Genomic DNA, 10,937 nt, shown 5'->3' with positions numbered 1-10,937 from the left:
CATGCCATAACTGTTAGAAGAAATCCTTATCTTCTGCCTGCCACCAGCCACTCTAAAATGTCTTCTGAACACATGTTTATGTATGAGAACAGCTTCAAAGAGTTTAGGTTTTTTTGTTCAGAACAAAGGACACTGCATTTACTGGTAGATTCCACTTACATTGCTTCTGCAGCACCCATACCTTACATGCTTTGCCAGAGCTTCTGGTTAGGCTTTGCTATTCCACTAACTTTTTGATGGCAAAAATAAATTTTAAAATTATTTATGGACTATCCCCTGCTCTGTTTTTCATTCAGCATCTAAATATTCAAAGTAATCCAAAGCTTAACTCCACACATTATGAAAACTATCATTTAAAATTAATTTATGTTTAAAATGACCTATAAAATCTTTCTTCTAAAGCTCGGTTGAGATATCAGTTGCTTAAATATATTCAACACATTTAGCAGAATCCTATCACTTCTCCTGTTCTTATTTAATTAAAAATTACTTTTGCCAGCCACAGGAGAATCAGAAGAGCTTTCTTTTGAGTTATTCACAAAGTGGTAAAATAACACATGCAGATACAACAGCTGACAACATAAGCAGGGTCAGTGTTAGGACAAACTGGCCAAAAAGAACAGCTTTTGGCATAATTTTAATCAGTCCTTGGGTGCATGAAATGTCATGGAGTTTCATATGAAATGAAATTATCCCTTTCTCTTAGCTTATTTCTGTTCCAGCTAATCCCCTAACTCTTTATTAAACATTATCTTTACCATCTGCTCTGGGTGAATGTTCAACACCTTGCAGAAGAACCCTGGCCTGATTGGTTTTTATGGGCAACATGATCTGAGTTTTATGCACATACTTAGGATTATGTCAAGGACAAAGAGGATGAATAATCCATTAACTATAATAAGCAAGAACCTGTATCAGTGCAGCTAGAACATGTGTTATGTTTCAAAAGCAAAAGATGAATCAGAGATATGTGGATCATAAAATACCCATAACCCAGGACCCTGTCTGAACTAGACATCATTTCCATACATACACACTCCACTACACAGCATTTCTGGAAGTGATGTTTCAGCCTTGATGAATCAGACTTTTACTGCTGAAATGGCATTTCCAAGTCTACAACATGCAAAGAAATAGCTCTGCTGAATTGGACGTTTCCTCTAACATGGAACAGATGGTAGCAAAATATCTGCCCCATGCACAGGTCTTTCAACCACATCTGTATGGTCAATAATAGAATGTTACTCTATTTGCATACTTTTTGTGAGCCTCTAAAATGAATCACCAAGGAATGGCTACCGTTTAAAGTTATAGTCTAAAAATTTACAATTAAAAAAGTAATTGTCAAAGGTTAGTCAAATGTTGCTATCAATTAGATCCAGCTATTGCTTCCACTCTTTGATAACCACAGACATGAAAATAACATTATCACCATTAATCATAATATTTAGTGTAATGTGTACCATCCTACCAAGACTTCATTTGCTGCAAAACACATAAGAGTTTGGTTCCTTGCTCACAACATTTCATGTAATTACTCATGTCTTTCACCTTTACAAATCTGTTACAATAATTTGTCTTCCTTTGGCTAACCTTTCAGACCAAAGTATTTACCCTCTCTTCCACTATAAAGGTTTATGATCCCATAATGAACAACAATTATGATGGTATCTGATCACAGTGTGTATATTAACAGAAAACACCTGGACAGTATGTCTTTACTCATCTTCTTGCAGGAGGTTTGCACCAGATATCCTTGCAGTATGCTTTAAGATCTAAGGGCAAACTACTCTTCTAAATGTTTTCAGCACTTTGCAGAGAATTATTTGACCCACAGTGAGCAGTATACTTCACTGCTGTATCGCTCTATACATTAAGTGAATGATCAAGTTTTTCTACTGGTGTAAGTCATCTGGATCCTGTCAATTTCAGTAGAACTATGTCAATTTAAGCCTACAGTGTGATATATACACTTTTAGAATCAGTGACACGGTAAGGACTTGGAGAGAGGTAGCTATTACTAACTACTGGATATGCTGCTAGGACTATGAGGGCTGTCCACCTGAGAGCTCTGACTGGCAACAGAAGGCTGTATTAAACCCTGGTATTCAGACCTCAGTACTCTACATGCTTAGGTTGACCACAGACCTCGAATTCTTCACCTGCTCCTCTAGTACCCATTAGGGGCAAAACAAGTAAAGAGAATCACTGACACTTGCCATCATGTACCATGATCCAGACCACTGCCCTCATAGCTCATGGGATTAGAGGGACATCAGATTAGACCCTAGCTCATTTATTATACGGGTACCAGCTCCAGTTCCATACCCTAATCTAAATCTCAAGTGTGCAATGCTGTAGATGAAAACCTACACAATAGTTGCATAGCTTGGGTTCTTGGTAAACTTATTATCCTAAACTTCAAGACTAGTGACCAGCTTAGAAGTACAAAGTATTAAAAAAAAAAAAAAAAAAGAGTAATAGATCTAAAAGAGCCCAAAATAGTGTTCTGTTAAATGGCAAAAAATAACCTTGTCTCTTCCTCTCCAAGTCCTCTAGCCATAGGCAGCATTCAGTGGTAGTAACAGGTAGGCAAGGAAGGATCCAGATACCAGATGCAATGCTGCACATTTCTCTCCCTTTTCCTCTGCAGGAGTCCCTCACCCAGGAATAAAACAAAGATTTACCTTATTACTTCATCTCAAACACAAGCACAGAAGCCCTGGGGGATGAAGAAAGAAGTGAAGGGGAACAGTATAAGGAGTCCTTCTACAGGCATTTCTGCTGAGATCCCAGCCTCCAACTGTCATATTTTTGCCCCTGTCAGAACCACATTTCACTACTTTGATTAGTTTAAACTTGCAGCCTCCCATTCTCAGATATAAACAGCTAGAGCATTCTTCAGTTAAATCTATTATATCTTGGAGTCCTTCTGTTTCAGGGGAATATGTATGTACCAGTAGAATAAATATGACATAATATGGCACATATTCTGAGTGGTCTACATTTCTGTACTTAAGCATGTTTATGACACAAAATTTCTCATGTAATAACAGGCTGCTTAACACACACAGAGTTCTTCTTGGACTAACTAGTCTTTGTGAATCCCTCAATTCAGAATACAAACACCATTACTAAATGAAAGAAAGTCTTCCAAATAAAGGTATACATAATATTCAGAGTAAATCCCATTTAAGTTGGGATACTTCAATTCCTGAGCAGACAGAAAAATGGGTTCCAAACACTCAAATCTGGTCAGAGGTCTAGGCCACTCAGCAGAAAGCACTCCTATCAGTTCCCATCCTAACCACTGAACTTCGAAGACTCTTTGAAAGTAAAGAATGGAGTTATTTTTTTTCCTGCTAATACTTCAATTAAACCTCTTCACATGAAAGAAATCAAAGTTACTTTTCAGGTGTGCCTGTTGAAAAGTGCCAATTTTCAATACAATGGGAATTTTAAAACAAAAGATAAACTTAGTATTCATCCTTATCTAGAAAGTGTCTCTCCCCTCCCCAAATCTTGTTTATGTACATACATACATGCATGATTTACCTGAGGTAGAATGACAGTGGGAGATGTAGAAGAACCCTCTCCAAAATAAAAACCTTGAAAGTATAAAAAAAGGAAAGCAACAGAGTTATGTAAACTGTTAAAGAGAAATAAAGATTTTATACACATCACTGTTAGCATGAGTAATACACAAAATGGATTTGGTTTAGGTTACCAGCTTTTATCCAGATTATCCAGACTATCAGCATCTGGTTTAAGTTGCCTATGTAACCATCTGTAGTAATGTCACATGAAGGATTAGCCTTATCTGACATTTGTAATGAATATATGGATGGAAGAAGAGGAAAGAGCGTGAAATGGTGTACAATTGTTAAAATTTCAAATCAGGTGAAACCACCTTTCTGCTGATTCTGAGACCAGTGGGGTTTTTTTGACTTTTCAAACATTAACATATGTCTTAAAAAACCAACATATCACCACTGATTTTTTTAAAGAAAAGCAGGCAAATTTAGAAAAAAATAATTTAATATATTTTTATATTTGACCTGTTAAACGTAACTAGAACATTAAACAAAAATAAAGCCTAATTCTTCATGTTCAATTATGACAGATGGGTGTGATCACAAAAACATCAAAGGCAGGCTTATCCTAATCCTCTAAAGTGGTAAGTGCCTCCTGAAAGGTCCTGAGTGCCTTCTAATCCTACTGAGGATAGGCTGCAAGTGCATCAAGAGGTAATGGGAGTAAGTAACAAGGGTAATAGTGGGCTTTCCTGTCCACAGGAAGAACAATATGTATCAAAAAGATCTGGTATGTTAGGAAGCAACCTGATTTATCTAAGTATAGACATCGGGAAGTGGGAAGATGTGTGTTTATTTTCCACTCTCCATGAGCTTATATGGTATATATTAGCACAGCCCTAGGCATGCAGCACGTAGCTCTAATTCAGAAAATCTGGCTGCTCTTCCAGGCTCTGTTATCTGCCCAATATTGCACAGTGCCCCAGGCCAGTATCTTTACCTCTTGTCATCAGTACCTTCTCTCCACAAATGGTGAAATTGAAATGACCTTTTCTCAATAGATAATGAAGTCATGCAAAAGTCATAAGACATAAGAATCCATTACCATGATTAGTTTTAATGCATCAGAATACATGTGGAAAAAGCTAATACTCAAATCCTAAGAAATGTTTTGATTTGGGGGTTTTCCCTTTGGGTGCAATCAAATATTCAGAATAGGGAAAATGAGAATAAAGGATCCTATAAACTTGAGGCAAGTAGAATGTTCCTTGGAAGAACAACTGAATTGGAATGACTGTCAATGAGGTCAAGTTCACCAAGAAAAATCTTTTCATCATAAAACTGCCAAGTGAAATATCTAAATGAGGATTGGGCTGAGTATTTTGAGGCTAAGTGATATGACAACATATTAAATAGTACTGCAGCGGAGCATAGCAGCTAAACAAAGTATGCGACAATGCCAACCACTCCTCTCCAGTTTAAAACAAGCCTGCTAAGTCATGCAGCAAAACTACCTTGTGCAAAGTCACAGATGATACCTAGGGCAGCTTAAGAACTAAGCCTCAGATAGTTTTATGTTGTCTCAATGAAACTTTAGGATTATTCCTATTGGTCATATAAGGCATGGATACCTCATTTCCTTTGGTGAAATGGCCACAATTAATAGGTGATATTAAAAAAAAGGTTTCTTCATATGTGTATTATTAGATGTCATATGTCCATGAGGTATGTTTGGGGGTCTTTTTCAGATATCTAGATACTGCTGTTACCAAGCAGAATGTCACTAACAACTACATTTTATAAATTTGTGTGAGACATTTTTATAGCACATGTTGTATTGGCACCATTGCCCAATACTGCATGCAATTACTTTGTTGTTGCTGAGGGCCAAGCTCTAACAAATTAAATTTAGAGAAGAGAAATAGGCTTATATGCAAATGGAATTAAATGCTGACACAAGGATAAAACAGTGCTGGATTTAGACAGGGCTCTCCCCCCGACTTTTTAACCAATCATTAGATTTAAATTGAGCAGCAGACAGATTCATCTTTGATTTAACTCCACTGTAATCAATGGAACTGCAGCAGGGATAAACCCAGAGCAATATGTTTTTCACAGGTTTTATGCAATGGCTATCCAGAATGAAGTAGACCAAACAGATTTATTATTTTTTTGCTTCTAATTTATAAAATTATTTCCCTGTCCCCAAATCCCTACATCAAGGAAATTAGTGCATAAAAATGGATAAAATAGGCAGCTGTATGCCAAATACTAACTGGTGACCACAGGCTCTATACCCATAAACTGAAAGCCAAAGTATTTATCTGACTTACCTGTGAACCAGAAGGAACTCCCTAATGATGTAAGTACAGCTGGATAATTGCATGGTTTCTCCTCAATATCACTTGCACTGTATAAAAACAATTAAGTACATTTAGTGCTTCTATAATATTACTATCACATATAAATTATTGCTGGATTTAGAAAATTATGTTCTTTGGGGATCTGTAGAAGACCTAGGAGGAATAATGATTGTTGGTTTGATCACTGCATTAGACAAGATTCATATTTCAGTAAACTTTTAGAACCCCTGGCTGCATTTTGTGCATTTATTCCATGACTGCTCCTGTATACGGCTTCCTCCCTTACCTGTCTCCACTGGCACTTCTTGTGGAAACAATAAATTGTTTATCAAAATACTTTGTAAATTAATGTAGGACCAAAGGATTCTGGCAACATGCACTGTATATGCAACTAATGAGGAACTAGGGATCATTGCTCCTACCAATCTGACAGACCCTGGATTTTTTTGGCACCTTTTTTTTGGCATCTAATCCTCTACATTTTTCTCTCTCTTTCTAGTTTTTCATTGCTTCTTTTCAGCTGACAGCTCATTGCTTATTCATTTATTCGTGTGTCTTATTTTTTTTGGTTTTGAGGATTCTTTATTCAATGGCAAGTTTAGAGGAATTAGTTTGTTATTCCACACAGCCACTTCTCTGTATTAAAGCCATCAAATGATACAGCAAACTTCTGTACAGGCATGAAATTTTACCCTTATTGTGTCACAGTTTTCACCCTTGCATTACTTTCTCATACACACACAAAGTTATAGCTTCTTTTTCACTGTATACACATACAGCTATTTTAGGTAACTGCTTATGGTTAGCCACCTATATTTGAGGGAAGCACAACAGACTCTGTACTGGCTCCTATGACATGGTCACTGCCAGTGAGAGTTTGCAGATGATCTGGCTGAAATATTGGAATAGCACAGTGCTTTTTACTTTGAGGCCCATGGAGCCCCTAGGTCCACAATAGGTAACTAAAAGAAGTCTATTGTCAAGAAGTCCATGCATCAAAAAATGCTTGTTAACTGCTACAATAGAGTTATCCTGAGCTGGCAGAGTAGCCTTGGACTACAGGCTTCCTAGGCAAAGGCAGCAAAGCAGTCAAATTTCAAAAAGCAAAACTAATTTCAAAGCAAAACTCACTTCAGATTAAATAGCCTTAGCAAAACATCTATTTCCTTTTTACACTTTGGTTTACATATAAAAAAACAAGAGATAAGAATCAAACAAGACAAATACATAGCACTGCACTTAAATTGGTGGGATTACTGACCTTTGTTTATATTTGCTATTCTGCAGCAAATCACTAGGGACACAGCAAAACAGTGCTTATCAGTACTGTTTTACTAAACAAACGTGCTAGAATCAGGTCTGAAGCACATACAAACTTTTTTTCTTTTCTCAACCTTCTTCCCCACCCATCCAAAAAAAATATACAGATATTTGCTACGAACTCATTTTGCTTAGTGGAGATTTTTGAAAGCATAATCAGAATTACTTTGGCAACACACAGTCCTATCAAAATATGAACAACCAAAAGAATTACTGTAGTATCATGTATTTTCATGAAAAGTTAGTTCTAAAAAAAGTTTAATGAAGTTATGAAGACATAAGACAATAAAAAGTGAGGAAACCAACTCCTTTCATAATACACATCCAGCTTTAAAAAGAAAGAAAAATATACCTTTGCAAGTATGTAACTCTATAAATTAGAGGAAAATTAATATTTTACAGTTCAGCTACTAGTACTTCCCAGAACATGAAGCATGAAAGCCTGAGTATTCCTCTTTTTTCAGGCAGTGAAGGTTTCTAGTTTTTTCCCCATTCATATTTGTTACCACCTTCCCATCATTTATATTTAATTGATTTCAAAACACAAAAAAAGGCCTTTCAAAAGAAAACGCTTTATAAATATTACAACCTGTATTACAATCCTTCTAGATTTTCACCATGGAAACTATAGTAATTTTCAAGTAATAAAACTTTATGCTTACTTTCTGGAGTTCTAAACATTTTGCTCTGTTTAGTTATTCAGTATGATCTGGTAGTACCGTACTCTAGATTATTCATTCTTCTTACATGAAAAAAGCAGACTTAGAGATGGTAACTAAGATCAGCATGAATTCAAGGATCTAAGCAATACTAAAATACAGGATGTCTGTTACTTAAGAAGTAAAACCTGCATTAAACTTTCCCTTGGAACATTACTGTTATTAGTAAGAAAATTTTCAACTTAAGATTATAAGCCTAATTTTTTTTCTAATCTTTCAACAGTTGAAAAACAAAGAACATTCTAAGGAGAGAAGCTTGCATCAGGTCTTATATCCAGGAAAAAAAACTTGCTGGATTACTATCAGCCTCCTAGAGCTTGCCTTGAAACTTCAAGGTCATTGGCCCATTTTTAGATCTTTCTTCTACTCTAGCTTTGAATTTATCCTTTTTGTCTACCAAAATACCCAAATTTATTTGCAGTTGCAAGAAGGTTATCCTCCATGTGTTTGTTACAGGGTTTTACATTGAAATAAATAAAATGAATCTATTTAGTACTCTAAAATGCCTTTCAGTTCTATGGGGTGACTGGCTGATGTTTGGTGAAATCTCTCTGCCGCTCTGGAGCCCCCTGCTGCAATGTCAACACGTGCCGTGCAATGCCAAAGCAACAGAGACGGCTGCCTTTGCCTGGGCCCTTCATCTGGAAGAGCCAGCTAATTAAATCCACAGCTGCAAATGGTGCACAGCTCTCAGACGGACATAACATCTTGTACTTTGAATATTCCCTTTTCGTTTTTCCCCAGTGGCAGAAACTTCATCTCAGTCTCTCACCTAGACTAAGTGATGTTTCTAAAGGAAGTTTTATATTCCTTTGGGAAGAAAGTAGTAAAATAGAGAGTCAGAAGAGTCTTTTATACAAAAAAAAAAAAAAAAAAAAAAAAAAAGGATTCAAAATATTCAAGTATGTAATCATCATAGTAATCAAGTGAATATCCAAAACAGATTTAAAAAAATGAGTTCACGGTGGTTTAACTGGTGAGCAGCCACAACATAGATAGAAAAATCAAATACAAATAAAAGGAATCATCCAAACACTGAATGTAAGAACTATTCAGTGAAAGCATTTTACCATTTCTAATATAATGAAACATCCATCTTGGAAATATATAGTTCAGACAGTGGGGGAAAAAGGTTAGTTAATTTTTCAACTCAAGTTTGAATGAATTGTTGGATGGTGCTGAACTGCAAAACAGAAGAATCTGGATTCTGTTTGCAGTGCTGTGTCTGACTTGTTATGAAATCTGAAGGGGTCACTACTTGACTCTGTCTCAGTATCCTTCATTCCCTATTCTCAACCCTGGTGAGCTACGGAAGGTACAGACCAGTTCTTCCAGTGGGCAGGCACACCTATGTCAAAATCATAAGAGTGACAGAGGGGCATGAATGAAAACATTTCCAGACTAGCTTTACTCTCACTGGCCCACTCAACTATCTTAGTGAGATCTTAGTCACCCCAATAAGCACTCAGGATGTCTGGCAGACTTTTGCATCCTGTGCTGTAGTCCATGTTTCCTGTCAAAGTCCCTTGATAAAGTTCCTTTCAGCATGCCCTACCAGTCCTTCACTCCCACCACTTAATTACAGTGTGCAGTAGTTACTTTGTATATGTGCCATCTGCATCTCAACTGGACCTCAGGTACCACTTTATGACACACAAAAGTAGGTGCTGCTGAAATACAAGCAACTTGCTTGCACTGATGGTTTGTTGAACTGCCCCTGCTTTTCTTCAGATACGGTGTTTAGAAGCATTTCCTGCAGTTTGAGCAATTCATGCCCCATCAGCCTGGAGCGTAGATCCTTGCAGTTAGATGTGCTGAGGAGTCAAAGAGCCAGTGCCCCCTGCACCAGTCCCTGCAGCACAGACACAGACCCTTAACATGCCAGGTAGCAGATGTATTGCCTACTTGTGCAAGCCCTGCAACAGCCACTGCACAGGTGGTTGGTTAATACCAACAGTATGATGCATATTTCCTGTGCTGAGGGGAACTGCATCTTTCAGGAACTGTATCAGGCTCTAGCAAAAAGAAAAAAAAATACAGCTAGGGAGAACATATTTCAATATGAGTGAGCTAATTATAATTTTGGCTCCTAAAGCTTTCTAACAGCCAAAATATAAAGTCCAGCTGGCATGTCCTTCAGCCTGCCTGAAGGAAATAATCCCAATTTATAGCATAATCAAAAATCATGTTTCCATATTTTTGGGGTTTTGTAAGTTACTGCCAATACATCAGCCTATAGAAAAGCCTTAGATTGCTTTCCAAGTGATGGAGTGCCAGGAAGAAAAAGTTTCAATGTATACACATTTTACTGCCTCTACATTGGTTTAAAAAGCACACAGGATTGCCTGGCTGGAAGTGAGAGGAAAAGAAATACCAGTCGAGTAAGGACTCTGTGAATCACATAGCCCTGCGCAATTAAGGGGCCATTGTTAATTTTCAGATTGTCATAAATCCATTGGAGAATTTGAGACAATTCAAAAACCAATTACAATAGAATGAAGATTGGGCAATTGGCTGAAATGAAATCCAGCCACAGAAACAAAATGTTGTAAGAAACCAGCCCTGAAATATGTTGGGAAAATAAAAAGCATACAGAACAGAGCAACTGCTCACACATAGTCTTTTAAAGACCAAGGTTATTTGGTATGAAGGCAGAGGGTGTTGCACAGCTCTGAACACTGTTTTGCTAGGTACATTAGGTCTTACTTGTTTCAATCAATTATATGCTAAAAACATTGAAACTACCACAGATGTACAGGGAAGCAGCTGTATGTTTTCACTCACTATACCTGTAGTAATAAATAAATAAATAAATAAATCACAGAAAAATACTATAGCACTACTTGCCCTGAAATAGCATTTTGAATATGCACCTGCAAGGGCAGATAAATCTTTCTACATCTCTTAACCAAAACACTGCACCACAAATAGCAGTTTGCAATGATCAAAACAGCATTCATATGTCTATTTTTAAATGATATTTCTTTAGAGATGTAATTACA

General features: G+C 36.9%; 1 long non-coding RNA gene across 1 annotated transcript in view; it reads right to left on the bottom strand.

The window, feature by feature from the left end:
• Nucleotides 1-3,555: 3,555 nt before the first annotated feature.
• The window catches only part of LOC121095798, a 39,117-nt gene continuing 31,735 nt past the window's right edge, over nt 3,556-10,937 (bottom strand). The window contains exons 2-3 of the long non-coding RNA XR_005830208.1: nt 5,867-5,943; nt 3,556-3,608 (exon numbers count right to left, since the gene is read on the bottom strand). This is a non-coding gene — a long non-coding RNA (uncharacterized LOC121095798). The remainder of the gene's footprint in view (nt 3,609-5,866; nt 5,944-10,937) is intronic.

This window comes from Falco naumanni, chromosome 11 (assembly GCF_017639655.2).
Source record: "Falco naumanni isolate bFalNau1 chromosome 11, bFalNau1.pat, whole genome shotgun sequence".
Lineage (NCBI taxonomy): Eukaryota > Metazoa > Chordata > Aves > Falconiformes > Falconidae > Falco > Falco naumanni.
This window is presented reverse-complemented; position numbering and strand designations above follow the sequence as displayed.